We start from the raw sequence: 22,727 nt of genomic DNA, 5'->3' as shown, positions 1-22,727 counted from the left end.
CCTCACAGTTATAGTTCCCATCATCGTTAACAAACTAAGTTCCCATGATTCTGTGGTGGGATTCATGTCTTTCAAAGGTGTGTTGAACGTGCTTCAAATGAATGCTGTGGATCTGCCCTAGGTATGCTATGCATTCATTAGTGAATTGAAAAGAACACTTTTAAAAGGTACTTTTTTAAACAGGGGAAGGGCTATAGCTCAGTGATAGGGCACATGCTTTGCATGCAAAGGCCCAAAATTCAATATCTGGAAAAGACTATTGCCTGGAATCACGGACAGCCAATGTCATCGGTACTGAGTTAGATGGTACCAAATGGCCTGAGTCAGTATAAAGCAGATTCATTTGGTCCTAAAAGTGGAAAGAGACCCAAGGGCCACAGGGACTCCAAAATTTGTTTATGTATTTTATTTACAACATTTATATACCGCTTTATTGTAAAAAATCTGAAAGCACTTTACTGAAGGAATTAAAACAATACAATTATTGGCAAAAACCATAGGAAGGTATTTAAAAACATTCAAAATAATAAAACCAACGATGAATTAAAAACAGATAAAAAACACAAAAGGTTCTACATGCCTGGGTAGGCTTGCCTAAACAAAAATATTTTGAGCAAGTGCCGAAAATAGTACAATGGGTGTCTGCCTCATGTCAATAGGCAGGGAGTTCCAAAGTGTAGGTGTTGCGACACTAAAGGATTGGTTTCTTACAAGAGCAGAACAAGTACTATATGGCACCCGTAACATGGAAAGCACAGCTTAAACTTGACCTGGTAGTAAATCAGCAACCAGTGCAGATTTCAGAGCAGAGGTATTATGTGCTGATAGGGTTTCACTCATGTAGGCAATCATATCACAGCATTCTGCACTAACTGCAGCCCCCGGATAAGGTTGTGCTGCATGAGGATTTCTGTGGCCTTGTCTGACTGGCTGTCAGGTGTTTTGTGTGTGTGTGTGTGTTGTTTGAGTAGGAATCCTGACTGGTTGTGGGATGCTGAGTTTTCTGCCTTACTCATAGGAATCTTGCTGTGGTTGGTATGGTATTGCATTTAGGAAATCATCACTGTCTTTTTCTGTTTGCATTTCATTTACCTGTGACCTCACTCCCTTACATCCATAGAAGCAACAACAGTGGTTCCATGTGCTCAGCTCAACCCCCTTATACCCACTGATGATGCACGTTGCTATTTGCATGACGGTTTGTTTCTTGCCCAATAGTGGTAAAAGAGAATTCACATAGTGGGAAGTGTGGCTTCAATTGCTGTTGTTTCCAATCTACTGCCTGTGAAGGTAGGCCAAACCATGTGTGTTTTCTCTCTGTCAGTTATTACTCAATGGAATTGGATTGGCTGTAGCAGCCCAAAAGGTAGGCAGAAAAGATAGAGAATCTTCTTAATTCTTACTCATTTCTCAAACCTCTCTCTGCAGTGAAGGGTCAGGTCTGTAAAGAAGTTTGGAGCAGCCATGTTAAAAGACAGGGGCAGGGCATTCCAGGCACGGGGTTGCCAACCCTGCTTTGATATAGATATCTTTGCAGAGGATCTCTAGTCAAGCTTTACCAACAGCACAGTCCAAACCATATCTACTCAGTAGCAAGTCCTATTGAGTTCTATGGGCTTAGTCCCTTAGTAAGTGTGTTTAGAATTACATCCTTCAGGGGCATCTGTCTTTACTCCTGAGTGCTCCCATCTAACATCACCAGGGACGGTTCTAAAGGGCGGCCAGGTGGGGCACTGGTCTGATGGCCCCTGGAGCTACAGGGGGCCCCTCAGCCACCCCTCCGCTCCCCTTCTGCAATCTGCCCCCCCACGCCCCCCACCTAACTGTCTGCTGTCTTTTACCATTGCCCTTAACGAAGATGGTGGCTGCAGTTTCCCTAAGGTACTGAAGCCCTTGCCGCCATCAACAAAGATTGATGGGTGGGGGGGCGTGGGGGGCTGCATGCGTGCGTGCGTGCATGTGCACGCGCACACAAACACACATGCCGGGGGCCAGGGCAAGCTGATGCCCAAGGGCCCTGGCATTCCTGGAGCTGGCCCTGAACATCACCACAACATTAGGCTCCTTTCTTCCTACAATGGCCTTCTGGTGTCTGCCCTGACCTGAGGGCACTTAAACCCTTCTTGCCAGAAGCAAGTAGGCTAGATTAAATGTTTCCTACCCAGGCTCCCTAAGTAGGTGAGAAGGAATGATTCTGTCACTTCAGCTGGACCTGAGAACCCCATATTTTAGCTAAGATTTCTATCTTAATTTCCAATCAGATAAATGTTTTTGTTTGAATTGTATGTTTCAAGCAACTGTGGTGCTTAATGTATCATGCTTAATGACATCACTAGCACCCACCCCATGACATCACTAGGGCCTTTCCTGTGACATCACTAAGGCTTGCCCCTGAAATCTCAGGGTTTGGGATCCTTTTGACCTGGCAACCCTAAACAGTTCCCAGATTGTGACCTGCAAGAGAAAGTCTGGTATGCCATGAGAAATGAATGAATGAAAAACAAACGTCTCCTGTGAGTTGAAGTCCACAGTCCACAGTCTGCCTGTTCTGTCTCTGCATGTTCAGCTCTTTTGGCCTTGCTGCCATAGTGACATCACTAGAGCCATGCCCCATGACATCACCAGGTCCCACCCCTGAAATCTCAGGGTTTGGGATGCTTCTGAACCCTATCAGTGACTCATACAAAAATGCAAGGAGTGGGCTCCTCTGAGGTGCTGATAATCCTGATGTTATGCACACCGCTCATTTGTTAGCTTCCCCCAGGAGCTTAGGTATACAAGAAGAAGTAGGAGATGTTGCAAGTCTGGCTTTTCATCTTACTGGGAATGGCTCGTCCCTAGTCATCTGTCATCTCCCGGATGCAACCCACTGGAAATTCCACAAGGCAGAACCACAGGGACTTAATGAGTCTCTCAAGCCTTTAACCAGCAGGATTTCTTGCTTTCTTTTTGAAACAAAACCAGAGCAAAAATGAGACAGTGAGGAAGCAGACATCTGTAATAATTCCATGACTGTCATAATTACATTGCAGTGTTCCTGCCTTGGTGCCAGAGGGGCATGTCAAATTAGTACAGCTGTTTGGACATTTTTTGGCAGAGCTTTTTATACGTAGCAGGTGTGCAGAGCAAAGTGTATTTTGTCTGAGTTGCATACTTTTAATTTTAATGTGGGTTTCTGATTTCAGAATTTGAGTAGCGATGGTTAGAAAATCCTCTCCTTATAGTTAAGCTCCAATATTTCCTTGAGTCTTTTGAGTTGGCCAGCAACTTGAGCTGGCCCTAGGTTCCATTGTTTTCTCTCATGCGGCTAATCTTCCCTAGTGGGGGGGGGGGAGGCAGAGCAGGGAAGATTAGCCACATAGAGCTGTCTACGTAGTGGCCATTCCAGGGACGAATGTTTGTCCAGGATATACCTTGGGCCTTCTGGCATTGCCTGACTTTGGGAATACAACAGGTTGTATCCAACTAAGCCCTAGTCAGAGTAGACCTATTAAAATTAATGCACTTAAGTTCCTCAAGTCTGTTCATTTCAATGGGTCTACTCTGAATAGGACTAACATTGGCTACAGCCCAACGTTTTGCGCATGTGCCAAACAGAAAAGCGATACATGACCTTTCAGTTTGGTCACCAGGGTCTTCCCTCTCATCTGGCCTCCAGGCTATCCCTCCTCAAAGAGCTCTTCCCTTATACATCTCTTCTGCTTCTACCTTGCAAGGCATGCTGCTGCTGCAGAGGGCTTTTCATCCTGATCCTTTCCAGTGAGAACAGCAACAGAGACTTTGATGGAGCCTTGCCTTTATGCATTTCACCTGCTCACCCCTTCTCCCTGCTGGTCTTCAATGTGCAGGGATTTCCCCGCACACACACACACACACACACACACACACACACACACACACACACACACACACACACACACACACAGGTACAGAGCATCATTGATTCATGTGAGCAGCCCCTACCTGCTGTCTGAAGTGTCTGTGTGTGAGCCAAGTGTTAGTAAAAAAGGTAGCCATGTGTTCTACTTTAGAAAGGGCAGTCCTCTCATTTGAAGGAATTCTCTGTTTCAGAGGTTCCCAAACTGCTGTCCATGGACCTCCAGTGGTCCATGAGCTGCGTTGAGGTGATCTGCAGCATGCCCTCACTAAATAGTCATACTGATCTTTAATTGTATTTTATTGCTTCTTTCATTTCTTATATTGTATTTCACTTGAATTCTATGGAACGCAAATTGTTAATACAATAAAGTGCAATATAATAAATGAGATTTAACAGGGATAACTGAACAATTCTAATCCTAGGAAAAACAAACCAAATACACAGTTATAAGATGGGGGATACTTGGCTCAGCAACACTACATGCAAGAAGGATCTTGGGATTGTTGTTGATCACAAGCTGAACATGAGCCAACAGTGTGATGTGGCTGCAAAAAAGGCAAATGCTATATTAGGCCGCATTAACAGAAGTATCGTTTCCAAATTGTGTGAAGTATTGGTTCTCCTTTATTTGGCACTGGTTAGCCCTCATCTTGAGTACTGCATCCAGTTCTGGACACCACACTTTAAGAAAGGATGCAGACAAACTGGAACGGGTTCAGAGGAGGGCAACGAGGATGATCAGGGGACTGGAGACTTAAAGAACTGGGCATGTTTAGCCTTGAAAAGAAAAGACTGAGGGGAGATACGATAGCACTCTTTAAGTACTTGGAAGGTTGTCACACAGAGGAGGAAGGCCAGGATCTCTTCTCGATCATCCCAGAGTGGAGGACACGGAATAATGGGTCAAGTTACAGGAAGCCAGATTTCGAATGAACATCAGGAAAAGCTTCCTAACTGTTAGAGCGCTATGACAACAGAACCAATGACCTAGGGAGGTGGTGGGCTCCCCAACACTGGAGGTCTTCAAGAGGCAGCTGGACAGCCACCTGTTGGGTATGCTTCAAGTTGGATTCCTGCTTTGAGCAGAGGGTTGGACTCGATGGCCTTATGATTCTATGAAATGAAAGACACCATAAAAATACAGCATCTAGCACAGCACATTACAATTGCTGAAACAGGCAGAAAAACCATTAAGTGGTTCATCAAATCCCTCAGCTATTTTCATGTGGTCCGTGGGGGAAAAAAAGTTTGGGGACCACTGCTTTGTTACAAGCAGATCCTTGCAGAGAGCCAGATTGAACTACCTGCTCATCAGTTGATGAGGTGACTTCAATCCTTCTGGCTGCTGCTTTGCCAGAGCATTCGCTGTAGAGAATGAACTGGTGAAGCAGAACCCTCCCACCACCACCACAGGTCAGCTTTGACAGGTGGGCGGGATCGCCCACTTCTCAGTCACCTGATGACTTTATGATGAGAGATTATTGACAGGTGGGTGGCCTGCAGGGGTGGAGAGAGATAAAAATCTGGCACATCTGGCCAGAAACAGTCCCCACCCCCGGCTTAGAGTAATATAATGTGAGACTGTGGGTAGCGATTTCCGTATCATGATTTTGTTCATTGTCTAGTGTATATTAAAATAAATTATGGGATTAAAATGATCTCCCAAGGAAGGTTAGCTTGGTTTCCTTGTTACTACATTTCAGGTGGCACTATGAATGTGTTGTTTTGGAGGAGATTTGGGATAATAACTGATACTTATCAGCAGAAGGCCTCTCCTGCCATGAACCAGGGCCTACCCATAGGTCAACATTTGGCAATGTATCCCTTCCAAGGGAGGTTCCGAGGGTGGCAGCAAAGGAGAGGGTCTTTGTAGTGGTGGCTCTGCCGTCTGTGGAATGCTTTCTCCAGTGAGGCCTGCCTGGCCCTGACTTAAGTTAATTTAAAAATCCTATTGATTTTGATGAAGCAAGATTGCTGCCTTACAGTACAATCCAGTCCATGTCTACTCAGAAGTGAGCTCCATTGGGTTCAATAGGGCTTCCTCCCAGGTAAGTGTGTACTGGATTGCAGCTTTAGTAATCTTTTTGAAGGCAGGCCAAAACGTTCCTCTTCTCCCAGGCATTTCATGGAATATGATGGCTGCTTTTGTGTCTTTTTAAAGTTGATCATCTGTGAATGTTGGTTCTGTTGAGGCTGTGCAGTTATGCTATTATGTTGTTTGTGTTGGTTTGTATTTTTGTCTTGTTTTAATTTTTGTATAATTAATCTGCTGTAGGAAGCCTTTTTGTTGCTGTTATGTGCCTTCAAGTCGATTACGACTTATGGTAACTCTATGAATCAGCGATCTCCAATAGCAGCTGTTGTAAAGGAAGCCTTTTATTTGTTTAGAAATAGGTATTTTTGAAATTTAGCTAAACATATTTTGTCACTTATTTCCTACCCATTCTTTAAGGATGTCAGGGTGGTGTATGTGGTTCTTCCCACTAGTATATCTTCATAACAACCCTGTGAAGTAGGTTGGCTAACAGCGACTGACCCAGCCTTACCCCATGAGCTTCAGGGCTGAGTGCAGTTTTAAACCTAGGTTTCCCTGATCCTAGGCCAACAGTATAATTGCTATAACATGGTTCTGTTGTTTCATCCTCTCCTCCCGCCCTTGCCATTTTACTGCTGATTTTAATATTTCATTGCTGTTTTATTATTTATTTTATTTATTTAACACCATTTATATACCACAGTTGTAATTAAAACCTCTAAGCAGTTGTTAGAGGTTTTATGATTGTTAAGAAGGCTAGGACTGGGGAGGGCAGCTATGAGAGAACTAGAAAAGGTCCTCAAATGCAAAGATGCATCACTGAACACTAAAGTCAGGATCATTTAGACCATGGTATTTCCGATCTCTATGTATGGATGTGAAAGTTGGACAGTGAAAAAGGCAGATAAGAGAAAAATCAACTCATTTGAAATATGGTGTTGGAGGAGAGCTTTGTACATACCATGGACTGCAAAAAAGACAAATAATTGGGTGTTAGAACAAATTAAACCAGAAGTTTTACTAGAAGCTAAAATGATGACACTGAGGTCATCATACTTTGGACACATAATGAGAAGACATGATTCACTAGAAAAGACAATAATGCTGGGAAAAGCAGGAGGAAGTAGAAAAAGAGGAAGGCCAAACAAGAGATGGATTGATTCCATAAAGAAAGACACAGACCTGAATTTACAAGATCTGAACAGGGTGGTTTATAACAGATGCTATTGGAGGTCGCTGCTGATTCATAGGGTTGCCATAAGCTGAAATCGACTTTAAGGCATATAACAACAACAAAAACATTTATTTCTTTGTAATGTTGGCAAGCTGCCCTATGGAGTCTGGTGGATTAAAAAGTGGGGTATAACCACTACTACTAAGAGCAGCCATAACAGCAGCATCTTCAAAGTGGGTTCCAGGACTGGGTCAGCAGTGGCACTGTGGCAGACCTGCCTTCTGTGATGCTAGTCACAAATTATTCCTATGTGAAAGAAGCCCTTGTACTTGGATTGCCACTATGAAACCACAGAACAACAGAGAAGTTAACAGTACTGATCACTCCCCATCTCAGATCCCATGAGGAAAGTACTGGAAAAAGTTTTTGTTGTCCCTGTCTTCAAAAAGGGCAAAAGGGAGGAACTAGGGAACTATAGACCAGTCAGTCTAATCCATGGAAAAACTCTGGAGCAGATTATAAAGTAGTCAATCTGTAAGCACCTTGAAAACAATGCAGTGATTACTAGGAGCCAACATGGATTTATGAAGAACAAATCCTGCCAAACTAATCTTATCTCATTGTTTGTAGACTGTGGGAATGCTGTGGACATAATATATCTCGATTTCAGCAAAGCTTTTGACATGATATTCTAATTAGCAAGCTAGCTAAATGTGGGCTGGATGGAACAACTATCAGGTGGATCCACAGCTGGCTCCAGAATCGTACTGAAAGAGTGCTTATCAATGGTTCCTTCTCAAACTGGGCAGAAGTAATGAGTCCTAGGCCCAGTGCTCTTCAACATTTTTATTAACGACTTGGATGAGGAGGTACAGAGAATGTTTATCAACTTTGCAGATGATACAAAATTGGGGGGCTTAGCTAATACCGTGGAAGACAGAAACAAAATTCAAAGGGACCTTGATAGGCTGGAGCATTGGGCTGAGAACAACAGAATGCAATTCAACAGGGATAAATGCAAGGTTCTACACTTAGGGAAAAGAAACCAAATGCACAGTTATAAGATGGGGGATACTTGGCTCAGCAATACGACATTTGAGAAGGATCTTGGAATTGTCATTGATCACAAGCTTAATATGAGTCAACTGTGCAATGTGGCTGCAAAAAAGGCAAATGCTGTATTAGGCTGCATTAACAGAAGTATAGTTTCCAAATCGCGTGAAGTATTCCCCTCTATTCAGCACTGGGTAGGCCTCATCTTGAATACTGTGTCCAGTTCTGGTCTCCGCACTTCAAGAAGGATGCAGACAAACTGTAACAGGTTCAGAGAAGGGCAAACAAGGATGATTAGAGTACTGGAAACAAAGCCCTCTGAGGAGAGACTGAAAGAACTGGGCATATTTAGCTTGCAGAAGAGAAGACTGAGGGGAGATATGATAGTACTCTTCAAGTACATGAAAGGTTGTCACATAAAGGAGGGCTGGGATCTCTTCTTTATCATCCCAGAGTGCAGGACATGGAATAATGGGCTCAAGTTGCAGGAAGCCAGATTTCGACAACATCAGGAAAAGCTTCCTAACTGTTAGAGCCATATGACAATGGAACCAATTACCTAGAGAGGTAATGGGCTCTCCGACACTGGAGGCATTCAAGAGGCAGCTGGACAGCCATCTGTCAGGAATGCTTTGATTTGGATTCCTGCATTGAGCAGGGGGTTGGACTTGATGGCCTTATAGCCCCTTCCAACTCTACTGTTCTATGATTCTATGAAGTAAAACTTCCCTGTCTTGGACTACAGAGATTCAGCCCATCTTACACTGTTGAAAAGGCCTGAGTTCAGTGTTACATTGACAAAACTCCATTGCTGGGAACTAACACCATACTCAAAGTGTGTATTCCACTGATGCAGACACAATGGTTTTGTGAAATACTGACAAGCTTTTTGAAAAAGAAGAACTTTCGGCAGCACCAGATCCAGGCTGGCCTGACTTTCAGTTCAGGAGTTTTTATCTGTAAACCTTCCACTGAAACATTCAATCAACTGTTACACCTCACCACAGTGAAAGGCAGCTTTGACGGTGTGGACCAGGACTTACTAAACTTAATGTTTCTTCAGCAGTTGGGCAACTGCAGACATCAGCAAGCACCTGCTATTTATTTATAATTTTAAGCAGTATTTTGAACAATTTTTATCTCCCAGCCTTGAAAGCATTTGGGACAAATGCTAAAGTGTTGCACTTCCTGGGGAGAATGAAACCATGGAACTACATGTACGACTCCAAAACAAAAAGTGTCAAGAGAAGATACTCAAGATCCCACACTTGGTTCATCCAGAGTTTCTCAATATGTGATGGGACCTCTTCATCACAAATGTTTTGCCACTACTACATCAGCATGGAGCTGTTAAAGATACAGTTGGTGTGAAGGCAAAAGAGTTAGCAGAGGCAGTGTCCCCGTCCCTTTCACTTTCAGCAGCGCCGCACTCACCACTGTCGCCACCAGCTATATCCTCAGAAGAGAGCGAAGAACGATGGGAGCAGACAGTTTTGACAACTTCAAGAAAAAACTTGACGTCTACCTTAAGTAGAGTAGCACTTGTATCTGCTCTACGGACATCAACAATGCAATAGCAATTAGGAAAGTCAGATAGGGTCAGTTAGCAGCTTTGCCACTGCTCAGCTGAGAAGGCTGTTCGTTAGTACTGCAGGTAAGAACTGAGCAAAATCCTTTTTTTAAGTATAGATCCTTGTCCTTGTGCTAATCATGTGTCCAACAGCCAGATCTTTTCCTCTTGCAAAAAACCTAATGAACATGCCTGTAAAAGAACTTGTTGGGAACAGGGCACTCGACAGGCTTAAAACATACTCCAGGCTTAAACCTATAGGACTGCTTTGTGTTACCTCTTCTTCCCTTCACCCACAAACCATGTTTTGCTTGCTATGTTAAAATGACTAGAGGTTAAATTCACTAATAGGCAAAAAACCCTTGTGGTTTAAGAATGTACCTATAGCCAACAGATATTTCTATCAAACTTTAAAAAGCAGGGAAATTGGGCAGCTGTAGAGAATGCACCAGGGGAGCAGGAGACCTGAACTCCTCTCTGAGATATTGTACTGCCCTACAAATTTGTCAAAATACAAACACAATATGGGTTGGTCTTTCACAGTCCAATCCACTTCCTGTGTAGCTTGGAAGAATCTGGTAACATATGTAATATTGAGAGGTGCTGGGAGAGGCCTTATTCCCCTCACAGAGCTGCCATCCCCAGAAGAGGGGCTGACTGTTAAACCACTTTGGCCATTGGAGCTCTGTCAGGGGAACAGGAGTCTCCTAACAACTCTCAGCACCCTTCACAAGCTACACTTCCCAGAATTCTGTGGAGGAAGTCATGACTGTATAAAGTAAAATAAATGTCTGGCCTGGGTGTGGCCCCCTGATTAGCCAAGCCAAACAGCTGTGAGTCTGGCTTTTAGAACACTAATGGTTCTTACCAGGCCTGGCACCAGACGGCAGCTACTTTGGGCTCTGGCTGAGGGCCCCCTAAAGGGCCCCTTCTTAAGGTGGGTGGGTAGCACTCCCTTCTACAATCTGTGGCAGCATCGGCTCCCGACCCTGCCACGGATTGCAAAAAGGGAGCTCCCAGGCATCCCCCTACTACCGCGTAGGCCCATGATACCTGCCTGCATGCCCCACATACTTCCTTAGGGAAGCCTCTGCTGCCATTTTGGTTGATGACAGGCAAATGCACACAGCCCAACCAGCATTCACTTCAAGGGAAAGGTAGGTGGGGCATGTGGGCAGGTGCTGAGGCCCTGGTTCTAACTGAGCATGCCTGACGCCACAGTAGACTTCAATGTAAAATTTCTTAAATTAATTAAAAATTAGCCATGCATTTTTTAAACTTTTAAACTGCAGAAGATGAAGGTCAGAATATGGGGCAAGGTCAGTAATAGGATTACAGGTACTCTGTCAACATGGCTGATTTTTAATTAATTTCAACAGATTATTTATTTTTACTTTATTTATTTATTATTTTATTTATATCCCACCCTTCCTTCCAGACCACTGACAGAAAAAAGCCCAACAGGGATCTGGATTTTTTTTCTTTTGTTTTACACTTTGAACTCTCGATGCTCTCTGACTGTTTTGTGTATCGCTATAAAAACTTAGAGGGTTGTTAACCAAGCGTTTCTGAGTTCAGGACTATAAGTTTTGTAAGATCTTGTTTTAAAATGAGCGTATGGGAAGCATCAGAATGGCATGGGAGGTATTTTCAATTTTCAATTTAACATTGTGGAATGCGAAAAATCCGTGCTAGCTATAGCATACAAGCCACTCTCGTGGCTGTATAATTAACACAACCACAGCGAAGGGGCCTTACAGTAAGGACAAAAACATACAGGAACATAACTGTAAAACGTTGCTTTTCTGTTAATTCCAGCCATATGGAAGACTTCTGACCAGATTTCTATGCACAGTACTTTTAGCATGGCCGATACTTTTGTTCAGTTCTATGTACTTCTGGGACTAGCCAACATTTGATCTAATAATAAAACATCTGTATGGCAAATGTTGCTGGATATGACTGGGGCTCCATCTTCATTATACATTTAATTCAGTGTGATACCACTTTAAACAGTCATGCGGTCCCCCAAAGAATCCTGGGAATTCTAGTTTGTTAAGGGTATTAAGAGTTGTTAGAAGACCCCTATTCCCCTCACAGAACTCCAGTTCCCAAAGTTGTTTAACAATCAATCCTTCTTCCCAGGGAACTCTGGGCATTGTAGCTCTGTGAGGGGAACAAAGTTCTCCTAATTCTCAGCACCCTTAACAAACTATAATTCCCAGGATTCTTTAGAGGAAGCCATGACTGTCTAAAGTGGCATGAATGGTGCTTTAAATGTATAGTGTAGATGAGGCCTTGTTGTTTTTCTGTATTAAACACAACAAGACCCTCTGTGAGGTGAAGTTTTAATAATTTTAAACCCTAACTCTCAAGGGGGTTGAAAAGAAGGGTACTTAAAATAGACGATAAAGGAACCAGTTATGGTTGGTTTACTGACTTTAACCTATTTCAGAAGCTCGTGCATTTAGTATCTCAGGGTGTTCAGCAACTGTTTCCACAGGAACTGTTCTCTATACAGCAAAGCGCCCCTGTGGCCCGCTGATAAACCCACACTGCAGACATGTGTGGGTGTTTCGAGCCTTTCAAGCTTCTGAATTCTTTCCATCTCTCAACTTTTAAATTTTCCGGTTGGTCATTAGCTTCTTGCACTATTTACCACAGGTCTATTTATAGCGGAGGTAGCTTAAAACCTCCCAACAGTTCTTCCCTGTGCAGCATTGCTGTGTTCAAAAGCAAACCCCAGTAGGCAAAATGGTGGTGATGGTGTCAGTGGAATAATGAAGGTGAGGCCTAAGCCTTTGGCATAGTCCCTAGTCTATGCACTCTTATAACACTTCCAAAAGTCAAGGCTGCCCCCAAAGAATCCTGGGAACTGCAGTTTGTTGTTTGGTGCTGAAAGTTGTTAGGAGACACACACCGCATTCCCCTCACAGAGCTACACTTCCCAGAGTTCCCTGGGACAAGGAATTGACTGTTAAACCACTCTGAGAAATGTAGTTGATACTGGAGGCCTTATCCTCCATGTATTTATCTACTCTCTTTTTAAAGCCGCCCATGTTGGTGGCTGTTACTACACCCAGTGGTAGGAAATTCCATAGTTTAACTATTTGTTTGTTTTATTTAACAACATGTATATGCCGTTAGAATGTAAAAACCTCTAAGCGGTTTCCAAAAAAAATTAAAATTAGAAATAAAACATTTAAAAACAACTATGTGCTGTGTGAAGAGGTGCTTCCTTTTGTCAACCCTGGGGCCACATTCACACTGTACATTTATTCCACTATCATTCCACTTTAAACAGTCATAGCTTCCCCCAAAGAATCCAGGGAAGGGTAGTTTGTGAATGATGCTGAGCGTTGTTAGGAGACTCCTGTTCTCCTCACAGAGCTACAGTTCTGAGAGTGGTTTAATAGTCAGTCCCTCTTTCCAGGGAACTCTGAGATTGCAGGTTTATGAGGGGAACTGGCGTCTCCTACCAACTCTCACCACCCTTAACAAACTACACTTCCCTAGATGGTCTCCTGCTTTGAATGTATTTATAGAATTTTTTGTTGTTGGTTTTTATGTTCTTAGCAATGTGCTCCTCAAATTCTTTTTTAGCATCCCTTATTGTCTTCTTGCATTTCTTTTGCCAGAGTTTGTGTTCTTTTTTATTTTCTTCATTCGGACAAGACTTCCATTTTCTGAAGGAAGACTTTTTGCCTCTAAGAGCTTCCTTGACTTTGCTCGTTAACCATGCTGGCATCTTCTTGGTCCTGGCGGTACCTTTTCTGATCTGCGGTATGCACTCCAGTTGAGCTTCTAATATAGTGTTTTTAAACAACTTCCAAGCATTTTTGAGTGATGTGACCCTCTGGACTTTGTTTTTCAGCTTTCTTTTTACCAATCCCCTCATTTTTGTGAAGTTTCCTCTTTTGAAGTCAAATGTGACCGTGTTGGATTTTCTTGGCAATTGGCCAGTTACATGTATGTTTAATTTAATAGCACTGTGGTCACTGCTCCCAATCGGTTCAACAACACTTACATCTCGCACCAGGTCCCGGTCCCCACTGAGGATTAAGTCCAGGGTTGCCGTCCCTCTGGTCGGTTCCATGACCAACTGATCTAGGGAATAGTCATTTAGAATATCTAGAAACTTTGCTTCTTTGTCATGACTGGAACACATATGCAGCCAGTCTATGTCCGGGTAGTTGAAGTCACCCATTACTACCACATTTCCTAGTTTGGATGCTTCCTCAATTTCATATCTCATCTCAAGGTCTCCCTGAGCATTTTGATCAGGGGGACGATAGATCGTTCCCAGTATTAAGTCCCTCCTGGGGCACGGTATCACCACCCACAACGATTCTGTGGAGGAGTCTGCCTCTTTTGGGGTTTCGAGCTTGCTGGATTCAATGCCTTCTTTCACGTATAGAGCGACTCCGCCACCAATACGTCCTTCCCTGTCCTTCCGATATAGTTTATATCCAGGGATAACCGTATCCCACTGGTTTTCTCCATTCCACCAGGTCTCGGTTATGCTCACTATATCAATGCTCTCCTCTAAGACCAAGCACTCCAGTTTTCCCATCTTGGTTTGGAGGCTCCTAGCATTAGCGTACAGGCACTTGTAAGCAGTGTCTCTTTTCTTTTTTTTTTTTTCAATAATTTTTATTCAGATTTTCATAAAACATACAAGACAAAATCATAAAACATTCAAAGACAAAAAACAAAATCAAAAATAGTTAAACAAAAAGAAAAAAAGAAAAGAAGAAAAAAAAAAAATAAAATAAAAAATAAAGAGTAAAATATTGACTTCCCATTTGTCAAAGATCAAATCAGTTATAAGTCTATAATATATAGCAATCCTGTCTCTTAAGTCATATTATAAAATCACTTTCCTCCAGTAGTTATCTTACTTAATCATCAAATCTCATAAACATTACTTTATTCTTTCCACAAAAAGTCAAAGAGAGGTTTCAATTCTTTAAGAAATATATCTATCAATTTTTTTTTCCAGATAAGCATATCGATTAATCCATCTCATTACTAATTATGATAATCTTATTGTCATAACCATAGTCAAAATAAACATTTCAATTAATCCATCACATCAGAATCTGTTAGGTTCAGTAATTTCAGTAGCCATTGTTCTATTATCTCTATTAGTTCCATTTTCCATCTTCCATCTTCAGTAGTCTTGTTAAGTCCAGTAATTTCAATATCCAATCTTCCATTATCAGTATTCCATAATAATCTTGCTGTCAAAGCCATAGTCATATAATAAGAGTCTGATGGGAATTACCTCTATCCCAAATATTTTCTTGCCATCCATTCTGAATAAGTTGCTGAAATACTGCTGTAAAATCATATCTCTGTTCTTTTTTTCAAAATACACTGGGTCATCTCTTAAAAGTTTTTCCATTGTCACATGGCTGCAGTTAATTCCATAGATTTTCTCTATATTGGGCTCCATCACATCATTCCAGTCCAGAAGATAATCCATGCCATTGATAACTTTATCTCTAGAATCTTCATTAATTTCTTCAGAGATAACATTGAGTTCCAAACAATAGATTTTATTTCTAAAGTCCATAGACTCCAAATCTTGTTCCTGTTCCACGTTTGTTCCAATCTCCGGGATCTCCTCTCTCACAGGGACCCCTATTCCAGTCTCCAGGGTCTCCTCTCTCACAGGGACCCCTATTCCAATCTCCGGGGTCTCCTCTCTCACAGGGACCCCTTCCAGGGTCACCTCTCTCACAGGGACCCTTATATCTTTAATCTCCTGCTTCATTTTACTCAATTCAATTTTCGTTATCTCAATCTCATTCATTATTCTCTGAAACATAGTTATTTCCAGATTCTCAGCCACTTTCTTAATTGCCATTTTAAAAGAAAAATATAGGAAAACCACTTCTTATTTCAGCAACAATTGGGTTAATACTCCAAACTTGGTGACATCACAGTATAAACAGAGCAGACAGCCTTATCTCTCCAATGGTTAAGTAAACAAAATGCAGTTCCCAGGATCGAAGCAATTAATGGCAATCGTCAAGAAACAGATTCGTCAAAATAAAATAGACCAAAAAGAGAGTAGTCTCAAAACAGTATAATATTTTTCAAAATAAAAATCTGGAATAGAAATCCCTCTTCTGTGTGTATCTTTAGAATGCAAATCCAGGACAGCTTTTTGCAACAAAAACAGAGATAAGCTATTAATTAGTGCGTAGCAGAGAGAAGTTACGGCTCCCCAGTGAGATGTCAAAAACCGATCAATCTGGCAAATCTCTTTTAAACAGCAACAATTTAAGTCAAGTAAAAGAAAAATATAGAAAGAAGGGTGCTTGCCTGTTAGTGCGTTCTCTCTTAGAAGATAAGATGAACGTTCGCTTTAACAGATAGAGCTTGCTGTTGAAAATCCGTCCCACCTTCGTCGGCTGGACCTCGTCCCATAAATTAATGAGATCTGGTCGTCCCAACAAAAATAGGCTTTGAGGTTAATCTCTTCGTTTCTCCCTACCCGGGAGAAGTTTAATCAGTCAAAAAAAAAAGAAAAAACTGACTGATATATCTGAATAAGCTTCTTTTGAGGCAGGAGCCCGTCTCAAAAGCAGGCACAGGCTAAGTCACCCTTCCCGGAAGTCCGTAAGCAGTGTCTCTTTTCAAGTGTCTTTGGCACTTGTGGTTAGGCCTGTGGTAATTTTGCTCTTCTGAATTTATATCCTGTGCCCCTGCTCTCACAATGCCTACTTCTAGGCCTACCCCTTTTAAAATTTCATCATTTCTTTGGTTTTTATCCCAGGGGGGAGGTTTATTCCGAACCGGACCTTTCTCAGCTCCTGTCGGGTTTCCCCCCTCAGTCAGTTTAAAAGCTGCTCTGCCACCTTTTTAATTTTAAGTGCCAGCAGTCTGGTTCCATTCTGGTTCAAGTGGAGCCCGTCCCTTTTGTACAGGCCCGGCTTGTCCCAAAATGTTCCCCAGTGCCTAACAAATCCGAACCCTTCCACCCGACACCATCGTCTCATCCACGCATTGAGACTGCGAAGCTGGGCCTGTCTGGCTGGTCCTGCGCGTGGAACTGGTAGCATTTCAGAGAAAGCCACCTTGGAGGTCCTGGCTTTCAGCATCCTACCTAGCAACCTAAATTTTGCTTCCAGGACCTCACGGCTGCATTTCCCCATGTCGTTGGTGCCAACGTGCACCACGACCACTGACTCCTTCCCAGCACTGTCTACCAAACTATCTAAATGACGGGCGATATCCGCAACCTTTGCACCAGGCAGGCAAAACACCTTGCGGTCTACACGCCCATCACACACCCCACTGTCTATGTTCCTAATGATCGAATCACCCACTACAAGGATCCCTCCACCCCCTGGAGATATATCCTCGGCACGAGAGGATAGCTGCTCATCCCCCAAGGAATGGGTCCCTTCTAAGGGATTGTTTCCCTCTTCCTCAGCTGGATGCTCTCCTTCCCCGAGACCATCGTTCTCCATGATAGCAGGAGAGCTATCATCGCTGGAGTGGGACACAGCTATAACGTCCCTGAAGGCCTCCTCCACACACCTCTCTGCCTCTCTCAGCTTTTCCAGGTCCGCCACCTTGGCCTCAAGGAAATGAAGTCGTTCCCGGAGAGCCAGGAGCTCATTGCACCGAGAGCACACCCACGACTTCTGTCCAACAGGCAGATAGTCGTACATGCTGCAGGCGGTGCAAAACACTGGAAAGCCCCCACACCCCTGCTGGCTTCTTACCTGCATAGTTTTGTTCAAGGTTTATTACGTCAATGGGTTGGAGACTGCGGTTTAGTAGAAGTCAGGGAACAGACGGGCAGAGTGGGGGGCCCTGGCCTCCTCGCTCTGCTGCCGAACTCACCTTGACACTTTGTCAGCTGGGGCTCCCTCTAGCTCGTGTACAGTAGGGCCCCGCTTTACGGCGTTCCGCTTTACGGCGTTCCGCTGATGTGGCGCCTTTCATTTTCAATTTTAAAGGTTTTTTTTCCCTTTTGCGACGTTTTGCGCTGTTTTCACGTCATTTTTGCGTGACGCAGCCCATTAAAGTCAATGGGGTTCTGCTTTACGGCGTTTTCCGCTTTGCGGCAGGGGTCCGGAACGGAACCCGCCGTATAAGCGGGGCCCTACTGTATATTTAGTACTGGTGTGATTGACATGCCGGGACTCAATATAACCTTCAGTATGCTGCTGAAAACCAGTTGCTGGAAACCCCAGAAGGGGAGAGTTGCTGTTGCGCTTGGGTCCTTTTTGCAGGCTTTCCAAGAGCATCTGGGTGAGGTCTGAGAACAGGATGCTGGAGTACATGGGCCATTGGCCTGATCCAGCAGGGTGTCCTTTTGTTTTTACCTGAAAGCACCTGGAGAGCAGCTTCATCAAGGCGTTACCTTTTTGACAGGCAGCTCTGCCCTTTAGCTGTAGCTGAAGGAAACCACAAAAGCCCCAGTTCAAGCTTTCATGCCCTCCTTGTATTGTTCCTTAATCAGGACTGCCCTAATATTAATAGAACAATTTTTACTAAGCTCTTGGAGCACTTCACATGCATTATCTTGGGGAATCATTATAATGACTCTGTATGGTAGACCAACTATTACCTTCATATTAAAGGTGCAATTGCCTGTGTATAATTTGAGGTTGTGTGACTTGCTTAAGGTTACTCTCGTGAGCTCACAGCTGAACTGAAATTTGAAGTCAGAATTTCTTGCACCATTTGCTGCTTTCAGGTGTTTACGATGCTCCAGCTCTGAACATTTCAAATAAAATAAAGATTCAGTGTCAAGACAGTATGAATTCTACAACTTGCATAAGCAATGCAAACTAAGTATATTTGTGTGCATTCTTAAATTATGATTCTTCTGGTCGTCTTGTGGGGAACGGCAAGGTGTTATGCAGAGACTATTGTATTTGGGCATAGTGAATTAACCATGCATGGATCCTTTGAGCCAGGGGTGGGGAATCTTTTTCAGACCAAGGACTGCATTCCTTTCTGGGCAATCCTCCAAGGGCTTCATGCCAGCAGCGGGCAGGGCCAGAGGCAAAAACTGATGAAGCAATGAATGCAATTTTTACCTTTGTATAGTAGGTTAGTTTTTACAGACGCTCACACACAACCTTCCCTCTCTGTCCTCCATCCATGCAACCAAGAGAGACTAATCAGAATTCAAGGACACATTGCAGCCAGGCGAAAAGGAGGCTATGAAGTAGGGCTGGTAATGGGTGTGCCTCATGAGGGGGTGTGGCTTCAGGAGGGTGCTTTAAACACAGCCCATCATTCAGACTTCATCTTACTGTTCTTCCTGGTCTTGGAAAAAGCATGCAGAAGAGCTGCCTATCAAGATTCCTCCCAGGGAGCTATAAAAAAAAAAGCTGGGCCAAAAAAGTTTCCCTGCCCGCGACTGAAATAATTATATATATTGCAGTGCTGATGATAGAACTATATTGATGCACCAGCATGTGTTCTGAATATTCTGAAAGGTTTCTTTCTTTAAATATTTATAAACCACACTTTCATAAAACCACAAGGCGGCGTGCACCATACCAAAATTGCAGCAACAATAAAAACAGATTTAAAAAGTTCCTGCCTTCTTATAATACAGGGTGGTGAGAGATGTAATATTCTTGTCTTTTTATTGGGGGAAATTATAAATACATTATACAGTATATATTTCTCTTCTTTCTGTAATGATTGTACAAAGATATCAGAGCACTCGTTTCTATAACATCTCATGATGGAAGGGAACACCCTGGATTACGTTGCCTGATTGTTTGCCCATGGTTTCTATATGGGAACTTATGTAATATACTTCCTGCATTCCACTTGGTTGTATTCATTTAAATGGAAGTTAGAAAGGTCTAATAATAATTGCCTACATCTTTAGCCGAAAGAGATCTGTGCCAAATAGAGCTGGGATTTTTGCTAACCAGGAAGAAAAGGCCATCTGCACAACAGACTGGAATATTTGGATGTATTCGGGGATTTCCGAAGTCTGCACAATCTAGGCCAGATACAATATGACCTGAAAAACCTTTTTGTATTGTTCTCACAATGGGTGCAAGTGATGCTGAAAACAGATTTCCCACTTTTATACGCTGAAAAAATTGATTTGGTTTGAAGCTTGTTCTCCTCTTTATAGCTCACTAACGGCACACTGAAATGATGTTGTCTTCCAGATCAATGTGTGCTGCTTTAGCATGGGGAGGGGAATGGGTGGGTGGGATGTCCTACATTTCCATATCAAGGACTTTGCTCCTGGAATTTGGATTTGCCAGTTCCCAGCTTTAAAGGACAAAAGTCACCATGGTGTTGGTGTGGCTAAACAAGGTGGTTTATAAATCTTTTCTACTTTGTTAAGAACCTTCCATGCTGCTGAGGTTGTACATCTTAAGTACCCTGGGTGGCTTTAAATGGAGGATAAGGCTGCCAAGTACTAGCTACCTATGTTCTGCTTCCACTATCAGAGGTTGTATATTTCTGAATACCAGTTGCTGGGAATTCCAAATGGGAAGAATGCTGTGCCACTCAGGTTCTGCTTGCGAGTTTCCAATGGGCATCTGGTTGGCCACTGTGAGATGAGCCATTGGCCTGATGTAGCAGGGCTCTTTTTATGTTCAGAGTGAGGCAGCTGCCTCAGATGGCAGATAATAAGGGCCATGGAGCAAAACAGCTGTGAGTATTATGCAACTTGCCCTGACACCCCTAACTTAGCCTCCTGCCCTCAGGCATAGTGGAGGGCACTCTCCTGTGGCTAGTTTTGAAGTAAAGTTTGACTGCCAGTCTGCTCAGCTTTTGTACATGGAATTGTCCTGCATTGAGCAGGGGGTTGGACTCGATGGCCCTGTAGGCCCCTTCCAACTCTACTATTCTATGATTTTATGAATTAGGGAAGGTGATATCTTTTCCTACGGCAGCAAAATAGGCCTCTTTTATGCCCATGCCAACAACATGTGATTGGAAGCATTCTGCAGACATGTGACCCTTTGCCTTCAGAGGAATTTAGCACACCTTCATGCACGTACATGCATGCATGGAGTAAACTGGGTCACTTTCACACACTGTAATGCACTCTGTGAGACCTGCCTGGAACATGAGTGGTCACAACGGCTGGCTCCTTGTAGAATCACAGATACTGCTTGATGACGGATGTATGGTGTGAGTTCCGTCCCTGTTTCAGAGCCTCACCTTGGTACTTCACAGGCCCTGTGACACCTGGATCAAGTGCCCTGTTTCATTCCTTGCCTTCTCTGCTTTCCTCCTAACATTCCCCGTCCTTCTTTTCATCTAGAGAGCTGGGATTCCAAGCAGCATAAGAAAGCAGTGCACAGTTAGGTGACTGGCGCTAAATACAATGCCAGCCTCAAGTTGTAGTTTCCTCACCTGCTGCACTCTGTATTATTGGCTGGCTGCTGCTGGTGAAAGATGGCACTGTTTTGTTTGTTTATTACATTTGTATCCCACCTTTCCTCCAAGGAACTCAATGGGGCAGTCAAACATGGTTCCCTCCCCCGATTTTATCCTCACAACAACCCTGTGAGGTAGGTTAGGCTGAGCAACAGTGACTGGCTCACAAGTCATCCAGTGATTTGAACCCTGGTCTCCCAGGTCCCAGTCTGACACACTTAACCACTACATCACACTGGCTCTCGTCATGAGCCTTAGGAATTATGGCCGTGTACACAATATATTTCAGACACTTTGGAGGCACATTGCATCCCCCAGACTCCCAGGAAACTGCTGTTTACCCCTCACAGCGCTACACTTCCCAGGATTCTTTGGGGGATGTGCTTTAAATGTATTGCATATATGCAGCTGATAAGTGTTACACGTAGAAGAATGGAACTTGGATGCAAGGTTTCTATTTTTTGGCATCCCTCAGTCTCCCACCTCATTTTATATGCCATGTGGATATTGGCTTATTTAAAAGTTGATCCACCACTGTGTCTCTACAAATCACACAGACTGAGGCTGTGTGCACACCATACATTTAAAGCACATTCCCCCCTCCCCCAAAGAATGCTGGGAACTGTAGTTTGTTCAGGGTGCAGGGAATTGTAGCTCTCTAATGGGTAAATTACAGTCCCCAGAATTCTTTAAGGGAAGCCATGTGATCATAAGAAGGGCTTGCTGGATCAGGCCAATGGCCCATCGTCCAGCATCCTGTTCTCAAAGAGACCAACCAGATGCCCATGGGAAGCCCGCAAGCACAACGTGAGTGGCACAGCAAATGGTATTCAGAAGCCTCCGCCTCTAACCATGGAGGCCCAGCATAGCTATCATGACTAGTAGCTGTTGAATGTATGCTGTGTAGGAAGCCTGGATATCTGAAAAAGCATGTTCCTCCCATTTTGTGTGCTGGAGTAAAAAGTGTTAGCAAACTGGCCGGGCAGGTCAGGATGTGGTGCTTGGGAACGTGGTCACACCCCTGCAATTACACAGATGTCACACTGTGGTATGAAATGCATCCAGGTCCCAGCCAAGATTATGCCACACATACACATGACATGGTGACAGCAAGGGAGGGGCACCTCCACTTGATGCATTGCACAGAGGCAATAAAAGTGTCTTCTATGATGGCCCTTGGGGAATTCCTGAATGTGCTAGGTGCTTTCATTGTGTTTCATGCGGTTCTTTTTCTTAAAACAATACAAAATCCCAGCAACACATACATTATGTTGATATTTCTTCTTATTAATCTCCATAGCACTTTTAATGAACCCACCCGTACACTACGCTGAACATCAAAGGTCCTCCTCCAGGTGCCTACTCCGAGGGAAGTTCGGAGGATGGCAACAAGGGAGAGGGCCTTCTTACTGGTGGCCCCCAAATTATGGAGTGATTTCCCTGACGAGGTGCACCTGGCGCCAACACTATTTTCTTTTCGGCACCAGGTCAAGACTTTTCTTTTCTCCCAGAATTTTTTAACAGCATTTGAATGGCATGTGTTTTAACTTGCGTATCGGTTTTTATGGGTTTTTATTTATTTATTTATTTATTGCATTTGTATACCGTCCCATAGCCG

General features: G+C 43.4%; 1 protein-coding gene and 1 pseudogene across 1 annotated transcript in view; both read left to right on the top strand.

Annotated features, from left to right (window-relative positions):
- PRKCH (protein kinase C eta) overlaps positions 1-22,727 on the top strand; it is a 136,063-nt gene that overhangs the window by 8,004 nt on the left and 105,332 nt on the right. The window lies entirely within an intron of this gene.
- Positions 8,865-9,719, top strand: LOC133376091 (glycogenin-1-like; annotated as a pseudogene).

Source organism: Rhineura floridana, chromosome 2 (genome assembly GCF_030035675.1).
Source record: "Rhineura floridana isolate rRhiFlo1 chromosome 2, rRhiFlo1.hap2, whole genome shotgun sequence".
NCBI classification, from domain to species: Eukaryota; Metazoa; Chordata; class Lepidosauria; order Squamata; family Rhineuridae; genus Rhineura; species Rhineura floridana.
Note: the sequence above shows the minus strand (reverse complement) of the source record. Positions and strands in the feature narration are given on the sequence as shown.